This window comes from Nycticebus coucang, chromosome 22, assembly GCF_027406575.1.
Source record: "Nycticebus coucang isolate mNycCou1 chromosome 22, mNycCou1.pri, whole genome shotgun sequence".
NCBI lineage: Eukaryota > Metazoa > Chordata > Mammalia > Primates > Lorisidae > Nycticebus > Nycticebus coucang.
The window spans coordinates 54,427,200-54,439,932 of NC_069801.1; the positions used below are offsets into that span (position 1 = coordinate 54,427,200).

The 12,733-nt window shown below is 42.7% G+C and overlaps 1 protein-coding gene across 8 annotated transcripts in view; it reads right to left on the bottom strand.

Annotated features, from left to right (window-relative positions):
- DAB1 (DAB adaptor protein 1) overlaps positions 1-12,733 on the bottom strand; it is a 1,288,157-nt gene that overhangs the window by 376,590 nt on the left and 898,834 nt on the right. For 3 of the 8 annotated variants that reach the window (XM_053575152.1, XM_053575151.1, XM_053575145.1), the window contains exon 4: positions 9,433-9,536. The exons of 4 other annotated variants lie outside the window; for them this stretch is intronic. The gene's annotated coding sequence lies outside the window, so the exon portion shown is untranslated. Of the gene's footprint in view, positions 1-9,418; positions 9,537-12,733 lie in introns of those variants that run through there. One more of the 8 variants, XM_053575150.1, reaches the window with a different exon arrangement.

Genomic DNA, 12,733 nt, shown 5'->3' on the forward strand with positions numbered 1-12,733 from the left:
TAGAACCTTCTCTCTTTACTCACAAAATAAACTCGAAACGGATTAAAGACTTAAATAAAAGAATCAAAACTGTGAAACTACTAGAAGAAAACATAGGGGAAAAGTTTCATGACATTGGTCTGGGCAAGAATTCTTTTTTTTTTTTTATTAACATCTCAAAAGTATAGACAACCAAAGCAAAAACAGACAAATGGGATCATAGCAAACTAAAAAGCTCCTGCACTGCAAAGACACTACCAGTAATCACCACAGCAAAGAAACACAACTACAGAACAGGAGAACATATTCACCAACTATACACCTGCTAAGGGATTAATATCCAAAATGCGTAGGGAATGGAATGCAATTCAATAGCAAAAAACGAAACCCAACTAAAAAATGGGTAAAAGACCTGAATAGACATTTCACCAAAGAATACATACAAATGGTCAACAGGTATATGAAAAATTGTTCAACATGAATAATCATCAGAGAAACACAAATCAAAACCACAATGAGGTATCGCCTCGCCCCAGTTAGTATGGCAGTTATCAAAAAGAAAAAAGTAACAAGTGCTGGTAAGGATGTGGAGAAAAGGGAATCCATACCCAGGTGGAAATGTAAATTAGTACAGGCATTATAAAAACAGGATCGAGCTTCTGGGTGGCGCCTGTGGCTCAAAGGAGTAGGGTGTCAGCCCCATATGCTGGAGGTGGCGGGTTTAAACCCAGCCTGGCCAAAAAAAACAAAAACAAAAATAGGATCAAGCATCTTCAAAAAATTAAAAACAGAACCACCGTATGACCCAGCAAATGTACTACTGGGCATATACCCAAAGGAAATAAAATCACTCTATCAAGGGTATCTGCTGTAGCCCCACTCACAATAAGCAAGACATGAAACCAATCTGAGTGTCCATCAAAGAGAATTGGTGTGTAGACACAATGGGTATTTATACACAATTCAGCCATAAAAAATGAAATCCTGTGCTTTTGTGACAACAGGGATAAACATGAAAGATATTATGTTAAGTGAAATAAGCCAGACAGAGAAAGAAAAATACCACATGATCCCACTCGTACGTGGAAGCTAAAAACATTGATCTCATAGAAGTAGAGATTATAATAGTGGTTATGAGAGGACAGCATTTTTGGAGGCAGAAGCGCTGGGGAGACTTTGGTCAAAGGATACGTAATTACAGTCAAGGAATAAATGGTAAGAGACCTTTTTACAGTGAGGTGACCATAGTTAATGCGAGAAATAGTATTTTTGAAAAATACAAAAATAATGCTCTCGCTACAAAAATAACTACCCGATGTAATGTGTTTGTTAACTAGCTAAACTCGACCATTCCAAATGACAAAAAAACCACAATGTTATCTGTTAATTTAAAATAAATAATCTAATTGTGAAAGTAATTTTAAAATAACACCCTTTCCCCCCAAAAAAAAATTCTAGGTGGTATTACAAACAGAAAAGCCCCAGTTGGTCAGCAAAAGAGAGGGTTAATAAAAAACTGTACATCCAACTACGTTGTCTCTTATATTTCTGCAAAATTAAAATGACTCTTTGCAGAATCTAATTTGGATAAGCCCATGTCAATACTACTAATACAAGCCATCACTAATGGCAAGACTGATGGCTCGGGAGGGCGAGTCACTTCATGTTTTCTGTGCGCCATGTTTAATTCGCCAAAAGGAGTTTCTGTGTATAATTAATGCGCTTTTCTTTCTGCCTTCATTTGGAAACATGTAAAGGGTCTCCAGGGAATTCTGTAAGTTAGAAACAATTAATAAAATAAAACCACTGAATTGAAGAGAATAATTGGAGCCTATCTTATACCAGAAAATGGAGGGATAAAAATCACTTTGCAAACACATTGTACAAAAATCGCTGAGTTTTACAAGAAAGAACATTCTGCAGAGAGAACACATGTAAGTCGTGATCCTGGGCTGATTCCTCAGGCCCTTTGTTCTGAAATGATTGAAATCCAAGTGACTTCACACGTGTCTGAGATGCATGGCTGCTGGCCCTCCGATTACAAGTCTCAATCTTACGTAGGAAAACATCATTTATTCATTATTTCAATGCACACTTACAGGACCTTTTATGGGCCACTTGTGTAGGGACACAGTTAAAAAGCAGCAACCCCCCCTACCCCACTGCCTTCCAGAAACTCTTAGTTGGGGTACAGAGAAGTTCACACACATGCAATTAAAATGCAGGGGGCAGTGTATTACGGGGGAACAGGGGACAGCACCGAGCACGGAGGGAGGACCCCCCTCCCAGCCGAGGAGAGACAAATCGTGCTTTCAGATGCCCGAGTTTTCAGAAGGAAGAAATGAGCATCGAGCAGCATTGAAAAGAAAAAACGGCGATGACAGATGAAGCGTCATGTACTGAGTCACAGGCACATGAACGCACACATTGCCTTGGTGATTTACATCAAACTCCGTATGTCCCAAGAAGAGAGTGTATGTTTTAGAGCAGAAAGAGGCATAGATGGAAACCAGATGGGGAAAGAGCACGCCCGTGAAATCAGATAAGCAGTTCAGATCATGTAATTACGTGACCCCGTAGGGATGTAACATGTCCAGGCTCCGGATTCCTCCTGAATAAATATGCAGGTCAAGGAACACTCAGACGGCAGCACACTCTCTTACGCTTCCTAATATCTGTGTCCTTCCAACACAAAGATTACTCCCCGCATCCTTGGCCACATGACTGCCAGCACGTTGAGGTAGGTGGAGAACATTCCCTGCCCCACTGCCTGGTCCGGCATGTGACCTGCATTGGTGAATGCACCGTGAACAGACTGAGCAGAAACTGGGAACACACTGCATCATTCAGTTTCCAGCTCTGACATGAAAGCCACGTGATCTGGAAGGGCTGTTCTCTGAGCCTGAATTCCCGGAATGAAAAAGGTCTTTGGAGTAGAGCTGCTCAGAGCCGCAGTAAGCCTGCAGGGCCACTGAAATACTGGTGGGGCTTGTGACCACCACAGCACATCACCGCCACATAGGTAAATGACTAGCTTCTAGTCTAAGAGGAGGATGGGCAGGCAATGACGCAACACCCAGAAAAGTGTCCTGATAAACATTGCTCACCTACCTAAAGATACAGCCCAGGTCAGGCCTGCAATCAGTGTGGGATTCCTTTACCTTGGACCTTCCAGGAAGAGGCAAAAGTCCCAGGTAAAGCAATTACAAAGCATGAACATAATACTTTGCTCCATATTTGATACCTGCCATCAGATTTAACTATACATATTCCAGCCTGGCTCTCAACTTACCGTGGGTATGTACTTAACATCATTTTTACCTCAGTGTTCTCATCTGTACACGGAAAAGGTAACCTTACCTGCTGTGACATTCTTTTTTTTTTTTTTTTTTTAATTTTCTATTTTTTTTTTTAAGAAATCATTTTTATTTATTTATTTATTTTGCAGTTTTTGGCCGGGGCCGGGTTTGAACCCACCACCTCTGGCATATGGGGCCGGTGCCCTACTCACTGAGCCACGGGCGCCACCCTGCTGTGACATTCTTAACAGAGCCTAACACGTGCGTAACAGGTGCTCAATGAATGTTTGCCAGTTTTCATTATTACTGTTATCATTCAATAGCTATGAACTTGCTGCAGTTTGCTTAGTGGGGATTACGCCTCTACCGTCTCAATAACACCAACTACGAAACACCATAATGTTTACCTATAAGCTGATCACCCACGGCTATGGGGTGAATGCTTGCATCCCTCCAAAATTCCTATGTTGAAACCTAATCAATGATGGCTTTACAGAGGTGAGGACTTCTTGAGGTGATTAGGTCATGAAGGCTGAGTCCAGTGATTGGGATTAGTCCCCCGTAGAAGAGGCCTCAGAAAGCTGCCTTCCTGCTTCCCACCAGGCCAGGGTACAACTTGAAGCAAAAAGCAGCCCTCGGCAGACACCAAATCTATCAGCACCTTCGTCTTGGACTTTGGTTGCTTATAAGCTACGCAGTTTATAATATTGTTTTATAGTGACCCAAACAGACTTAACACCCACCCAAACTATATGCACGCACATGCCGACAAGCACCCAAACACACAACACTCCTCACCCAGACAAAGCCCTTTATCCTTTACTGTTAGCTCTGAATAAGTAATCCAGTTGTTCCCAGTTCCCCTGAAACCTTTTAGTAGAACGACATGGTGATGAAGTATTTGGACGAGGGATGGTACAGCTCACAGACAGGTCACTACTTTCTGTTCCTTAGGTGAATTCCTTACAAGTTTCCACTGTCATTTCACAACTCCAAAATATTTGGTCAGATCATTAAAAAGCCACCTGGAGGGTTTATTCAGTCATAAGCCCAATGGGTCTACTTGTCTAAATATGGTTGGTTGTGTTAGTCTGTTGTCTTAGTGACTTTAACATCTACATCAGTGGCTCTTAAACTCGGAGGGTTGCAGACCCCTTTCACAGAGACAGATGCCATAGGCACTCCACACACAAAGGCACGTCAACAGTTCAGAATACTCGGCACCCATAGCACAGTGGGTAGGGCCCCGGCCACATACACCGAGGCTGGCGGGTTCAAACCAGGCCTGGGCCTGCTAAACAACAATGACAACTGCAACAAAAACATTGCCGGGCATTGTGGCGGGCGCCTGTAGTCCCAGCTACTTGGGAGGCTGAGGCAAGAGAATCACTTGAGCCCAAGAGTTTGAGGTTGCTGTGAGCTGTGATGCCACAGAACTCTACCCAGGGCGACATAGTGAGACTCTGTCTTAAATAAATAAATAAATAAATAAATAAATAAATAAAATACAGAATTCAGAAGCTGGGGCCGGACTGGGTGGCTGACATCTGTAATCCTAGCACCATGGGAGGTCGAGGCAGTGGGTCACTGGAGCCCAGGAGTGAGAGACCAGCCTGAGCAAGAGTGAGACCTCATCTCTTCTAAAACTAGAAAAATTAGCTGGTATCATGGCAGGAGCCTTTATTCCCAGCTACTCGGAAGGGTGAGGCAACAGGATTGCTTGAGCCCAGGAGTTTGAAGTTGCTGTGAGATATGACACCATGGCACTCTTCCCGGGGCTAGAGACTAAGACTCTGTCTTAAATAAATAAATGATAAATAAATAAATTATAAAAATTGAAAAAAAAGAATTCAGAATCCTGGCCACATTCTCCTCTGAAGTTCCCCAGCTGAGAGAGAGTGAAACGGCCAAACCTTTAGTGGAAGGATTGTGTGGGTGAAGGGCCCCCGTGACACAGAAGAGCTTCCAATGGCAAGGTACGAGGGGACACAGAGGTCACCCAGAACAAGTGTTCAAAGCCCTGATTACATGGGGACCTGGGGATTGGTTGAGCCAACTATGCCTTCATTCCTGTGCTCAATTTCCTCACTGCAAAATAGGGGTAATATAGGCTCAGCACCCGTAGCACAGTGGTTATGGTGCCAGCCACATACACCAAGGCTGGCAGTTACGAATCCCAGCTGGGACCAGCTAAAACAAGAATAACAAGCACAACAAAAAATAGCCAGGCGTTGTGGTGGGCACCTGTAGTCCTAGCTACTTGGGAGGCTGAGGCAAAAGAATCACTTAAGCCCAAGAGTTGTAGGTTGCTGTGAGCTGTGACGCCACAGCACTTTACCCAGGGTGACAAAGTGAGACTCTGTCTCAAAAAAAAAACGGTGGTAATAACAGTCCCTACCTCACAGTGTCATGGTGTAAACTAATGGGGGGGTCTCCACCCAGAGTTTCACAGCTGGTCCGTGGCCAGGCAGGATCAAGGGCAAGGGGCTTCATGAAGACAGCTCCCGAGGGAGCTGAGTGCTGCAGCCAGCCAACCAAGACATCTACAAACACGAAGTGCCAAAATCAGCTGCTATTTGTTTGTGGCTCAGCTGTTCCACTGCACAAGCTGCTCAGAACATACAGACGCGTCCGGCACAGAATCACCCCATCCCGTATTCATCCCATCAGCCTCAAATCTAATTTCAGTCTCAGGGAGTTTTTTTGGAAAAGGACCTAAAATTGACTATCCATTCCTATTTATAGTAAAGGGACATTTCCTGAGAAAGCGCCATGTAAGGAGGGATCCAGATCTCTTTTCCTCAGCAGTTCCCCCCTTGGCCATTTTGAGTCTATTCTGATCTCTTCCCTGGTTGAAGCACATCTCAGAGGCCCTCACTGCTGATGGAGTAGCAGCTTATCAGCATTTCCATGGCTATGGGTGTGCCTAGGGCTGACGCTAATGGGACCAGGCCTTTAGGGATGAGAAGAGAATGATCTCAGTAGCAAACACCATACATTTTTCTAAGGGAGTATTGAAGAGCTAGTCCAAATGAAAACTCTACAATTATATTATCAGTAGCATGGGAAATTATTAAAATTAAAAGAAAAACTCCTCAGTCACATAGTCTGGTCACAGAGAGGCACCATACCGGGATAAGAGGCCTGGGTTACTCTCCCCTACTGCCATTCACTGGCTATGAAGCCTTGGAAGTCACCTTGCTTTGCACCCAGACAGAGGCAAGATATCAGACTAAATGGTCCACTGAGAGCTCTTCAGCATAAGAATAGAAACTGAAAATTATATTCAGTTTCTATAATTATATTTGGCTTATGTGCAGCTTATGCATATATAGAAAAGAACAGAAAAATATTTATAGCAATATTTTCCTTTTTCTTCTTTTTTTTAAATTTCAGGTTAATGAAAGGGTACAAACAACTAGGTTATAATGTTTGCATTTGCTAGCTGGAGTCGCTCTTGTAGCTGTGTCTCACACCCACCCAAGAGCTGTGATGCTCACCCTTTCATTGTACCAATCAGGTGGGAGCACACCAATCTCCTCCCACCAGCCGGCTCCTCCTCCCTCCAACTTGAACTAGATTGAGTTTTTCTCCTATGTGACCGTGTATTAGATCATCCACTGGCTTTACAGTAGTAGCAATATATTTTCCAATAGCCAAAAACTGGACAACAATGACAACTACAATGAAAAAATAGTTGGGCACTGTGGTGGGCACCTGTAGTCCCAGCTACTTGGGAGGCTAAGGTAAGAAAATCGCTTACCAAGAGCTGTAGGTTGCTGTGAGCTGTAACGCCACAGCACTCTACCTAGGGTGACATATGAGACTCTGTCTCAAAAAAAAAAAAAAAAAAAAAACTGAAGACTAGATAGGAAAATAAAGGGATACTCTTAGAACGGGATATTATACACCTGCAGCAGTGATAATGAACTCCACATCTACATACATGGATATCAAGAAATCTTGAAACCACAATGAGAACCAAAGTTCTAAGAACATTTACAATACAATTCCATTTATATGAAGTTCAAAAGCAAGCAAAATGAAATGAAATAATAAATTGTTTTAGGGACACATCTGGAATGACCTCAGAGAAATGATTAACACAAAATGCAACCAGAGCCAGGCTCGGTAGCTCCACCTGGGAGGCTGGGGTAGAAGGACTACTTCAGGACACAAGTTTGAGACCAGCCTTAGCAATGTCACAATACCGCCTATCTAAAAATATCTAAAAATGAAATTTAAAAAATTCTGGCCAGAAGTGACCTAGGGAGGAAGAACAGGATGCTATCAAGGAAGGGTCTTGTTCTTCCTCCTTAGGTAACTTCTGGCCAGAATTTTTTAAATTTCATTTATAGATATTTTTAGAGGTTCAAACTCAGCCCCGGCCAAAAACCACACACACACAAAAAAAAGGAAGGGTCTTGGGTGGCTTCTGGAGACTCACAAACATTCTACCTCTTGGCCTGAGAAGTGAGCACCTATGTTTTTATTGTCATTGTTCATTAAATCACCCACATATGTGGCCAGAGATTCTTTTGTATATATTCTGTACTTCGCAATAAAAAATAGGCTATGTTAGAAAAAATTAAGAGTCTACAAGGCCTCAATACTTTTAAAAGAAGGAGTCCTATATTCCAATAAAATACATAATACACCATTAGAGAGTCTGAGACACAGGTAATAATATCTTCAGTGTGCAGATGAGGAAACTGTGGTTTCAATAAAGCAAAGACACCACAATTCAGGTGACTGCAAACTCCATTTGCCGTGTATGGTGCCAGGCATAGATAGAACAAGTATAATTGTTCTCCCCAAGTTACAGATGAGGAAAAAGTCTCAGAAACATGCTGTGTCTTCCTGGACATTGTCCAGGAATGTATAATTCTAAGGAGAGAAGGGAGGTAGGACATTTTAACCCTAAAGTCCAGTCTCGAACTTCCAGTATGCCTTGCTGAGTCCTGTAAATTATAGGCAAGGAAAAACTAGAAACTGGTATTTACAGGCTAGTTCTAGAAGAGACAAAATATACTAAGTATCTCCATATTATCCCCCTCCGATCTGGTTTACATGAGGTCAGAGGCTTACGTTCTGATTCATGCAGCAGCAGAAAGGTAGCAGAAAGGACTGTGCAAATTGGTGGTCACAATATAATCTGCATATCCAAATATGTCCCAGGACCAGCTATCACCAAGGACAGTACGTGCAAATACATGCAAATATGCTCATGCCTTCCTCCTCCCAGACCGAAACAGTACAATGGCCTCACTCCATACTCTGATATCTGTGCATTTTCCCATTTAAATAGTGCTATTATCTTGCCGGCTTATGAGTTTGTTTCTCATCTAGGGAAATTTCAACCCACACATGAGCTACAAATATGCTTCCTTCCATTTTTGTTCCTCACTTTTAATTAGGTAGTAAAGTGCAGCCCACCTACGTGAACAAGATGAGGAAAAGAAAGTAATAACCAAATGCATTTTTCACTTTCCACGCAATGATTTGTTAAGCAGAGAAATCAGCCCCCTGGAGCAAACCCCACAGTGCTTCCCCCAGAGATGGTTGTTTACATCCATCACCAAATGTCAGAGTGGAGAAGGACACAGGGATCACCCCATTATCTGGAACGGTGTTTGGAGCATGGCAGTGGGATAGTAAATATCTGAAAAGTAACTAACGGCTCATAATTATAGCAGCTCATACATACAGAAAAAAGCTTATCCCATGTCAGATACTGTTCTAAGCATTGTACCTATATAAATTAACTCATTTAATTTGTACGGTAATCTCAAAAGTTGTGCTGTTATTATCCCCATGTCAAAGACCGAGGCTCAAAATAATTAAGGCCCTTGTTTGACATCACATCACCAGCAAGTGACAGAGTTGGAATCCAGGCTGTTGGCTGCGGAGTCTATGTTCTCAACCCCGACACTGTCCTGAAGGCCTCTGCTAAGAAGGAGGTCCAGAAATAGTAAAATGACCATGTAAGTCACACAATATGGTCCTCTGCAAGACAGCTCAGACTGTGATCTACAGCAGAGTTTCCAGGCAGAGCTAGGTACCATACTTATTTGGGGACCTGAGCAGCACACAGTTGCAAAGACCTCGGGTACCAGTGATTTGAAGATTGCAGAACTTACAAGATTAGCCTTACATTTGCATGTTTCCATTTCTTCCTGTGCACACTGAAGCCGGCACCATCAGCAAATAGCAGTGAGAATCAAATCAGGAAAAGACCGAACATTCCCCAGATGGCACCTACCGGGAAGGAAGCCGTGTAAGTTCAAGTCTAACCATCACGCCATACGCTTGCCCTCCCAGTGAATATGGTGGGTAAACTTACCAAGGACGTATCTTCATTTCTCACCTCTCACAATTAGCAAAAGGCTTATACAGAAAACACACTACCAAGGCCACAAATCAAGGTGGGAGATGGAAAGGATTAGCTCAGGACTCCAGGGAAGTAACCATTACACGTGCTCCATTGCAGCACCAGAAAATGCTCAGAAGAATTACCCAAATCAAAGGGATAAGTGACTGCTGGAGTTGACTGTTAGAGCCAGGCCGATTTCAGGGTTGCACCCTGCCTCTCCACTTGCAGGTCAGGCAACCTCTCCAGGACTTGGTCCTCACTTGCCATGGACGCTGTGGGCACTCATTACAGTGGCTATCACAGAGCAAGAGCTCACTCACTAACAGGTAAGAACCCAGCAAACTATAGGCTGAGAGAGAGATAGGAAAAGAGAGCTAACCCTCCCTCGGGGTTAGATGCCCGAGTCATATCCAGATGACATCCATTCGAGAGGTGATTTAAGAAGAAGAAATTAAAAAGTCAGAAAAATATACTTTCCCCCTATAGGCTTGAGTGATTAATATTCTTGACACACATTTTCCTTTTTTACATTTTACCCATATACCACACCTAGAACACCAGCAGATAAGAAATACGAGTAATACACTTATCTGTCCCCAAGCATCAGATATAGAGGAAAGTTTATTATATTGAACAAACAATTAACATTCACGGGATGTACACTTCCATGCAGTTCTACCAGCTCACGAATCCTAAACAGTCTCGTACTCCCAGAGGTGACACACCCTCCAGCCTTGGCTCTGAATTTAGGCTTGGGTTGAAATCAAGGCTCTGCTAGGAACCTACCAGGAATCGTCATCCTCTAGAAATGGGGGTCATGTTAATTCCAACCACTTAACACAGGGCCAGACATCTAGTACTTAAAAAAAAAAAAAAGGTACATGTGAGTATACTAAGTGTTACTATCATGATCATAATGACATTAATGCTTCAGAATGTCACTCAGTGGGTGGCGCCTGTGGCTCAAAGGAGTAAGGCGCTGGCCCCATATGCTGGACGTGGCAGGTTCAAACCCAGCCCTGGCCAAAAACTGCAAAAAAAAAAAAAGTGTTACTGAGTGACTAAACCAGCATCATCCCCAGCCAGAGGTCATGGTCTTCCATGAAGACCCACGTTCTTCACATTAACTCTCCCTTTCCAGGTTTTCTTGCTAGCTCTGGGTTGCTTCTCAGCCCTTGTGATAAACAGCACTCTGCCTGTAATGACCCTCACATTCCCTGGTGTCACCAGCAGCAAGAACCTTCACTGACAGCCCCTCCCCATCTTCCTACCTCTAATCCCGGACTCTGCAGGCACTTCCTGCTTCTCAGGCCCTCACCCGTTAGAGGCCAAGGGCATGTCTTGCTGAGGGCTGTGTCTTACCGCCTGACATGGAATAGTAGCTCAGGAAATATTTGCTAATGAATGAATGAACAAATGAATGAATGAATGAAACAAGGAGGTGCAAAATAAAATACTAAGCTGGACGCCTTAAGGAAAGGATAACTGGCCAGGGAAGAGACCTGAACTCAAGTTGCAGGATTGGCCAATAACTGGCTTTTTATTTTAAACTTCAGCAGCACAATATCCACTCTCTGTTGACTCACAAAGTAAAATAAAAGAGTTGCACTTGACTATGTTATTTTATGTAGGTCTCATGTGTTAGCAATCTAGGAAAACCACTGCTTATCTGTGATTTGTGCATCTGATGTCTAATTTTACTGGGTTGAGGGAGAGTAAGAAAGGAAGAAAGAAAAATGGAGATTTAAAAGACAAACAGCAAAACAAAAAACCTTGGACAAGTCATTTCAACTCCCAATGACTTACAGTTTCCTCACCTATAAATGGAGAGGGTTGAACTAGGTCATCTCTTCTATCCTTTCTGATTTTTAACCTAAGTGCCTTTTAATTCCACTTTCCTCCTCCAAGCCTGGAGTTCTGACCCAGAAATCCACTGTACCTTGTAAATATTTTTTATGGTCATTTTAAAATTCACACCATTGTAACGGTCAAAGCCTAGAAACTGAATTTAAATCTAAAGTGCAAAAAGTGATCCTAGACACTTTTCAGTAACACTAAACATTTCAGTGTTAAGTCTCGGGAAGGGCCGCTGTCCTCTGACTGTTTTATAACTTGAAATGCAGGCCATGGAAACAGAGCTGTCACCCCAAGTTGAGACGGGGCGCTGGCAGGACAGCCAGGGTGCTGCTGTGGGAATAAGCAGCAGCCGTATGTGCAGCTGTGATGCTTGGGGGTTAAAAGTAAAATAATCCCTTCTTTACTGAACCAGAATCTTCTCTCTCTCTCTCTCTCTCTCCAGCAGGGCTTCAAACAGACTAGACAGCCCCCTAAGACGAGGAAAATGGAGGCATCGGGTGTGAATTTCAAAGAAGGCCAAGTGAACAGACTTGGCAAGGTAGCCACGATGGACTAGCCCACACCCAACTCAGTCTGCTGTAATCACCACAGAAACACATCTCCCTGGCTCATGGCCATGGATGTCCCGTTAATTCATCATTTCAACATACTTTTTATGTGCTAGGAAGCCACTCAACCCACATCTGCTATGTTTAGACTCTGGGAAAGAATAGAACGATCATGATTCAGTACGTTTTTCATGGAAATACACAAGTCCATACATTATACACACACACACATAAAAAAATATATAGATTGATGAAAGCATCTAATGGCAGGCAATTGGTTTCCTTCATTCATTTAACCATTATTTACTGGGGGCTTAATATTTTCCAGACAGTACTTCTAGACCACGAGGATTCAGAAAATTCAACGGCCCCCACCCCAGAACTCAGACCCCAGAGGAGAAGAAGTCAATATAGAAATAAGTATCCTTATTCCATTCACAGCAGTGCCAAAGAAGATGAAATATTTGGGAGTTCATCTAACAAAGGACGTGAAAGATCTCTATAAAGAGAACTATGAAACTCTAAGAAAAGAAATAGCTAAAAATATTAACAAATGGAAAAACATACCATGCTCATGGCTGGGAAGAATCAACATTGTTAAAGCAATATACAATTTTAATGCAATCCCTATTAAAGCTCCACTGTCATACTTTAAAGATCTCGAAAAAATAATACTT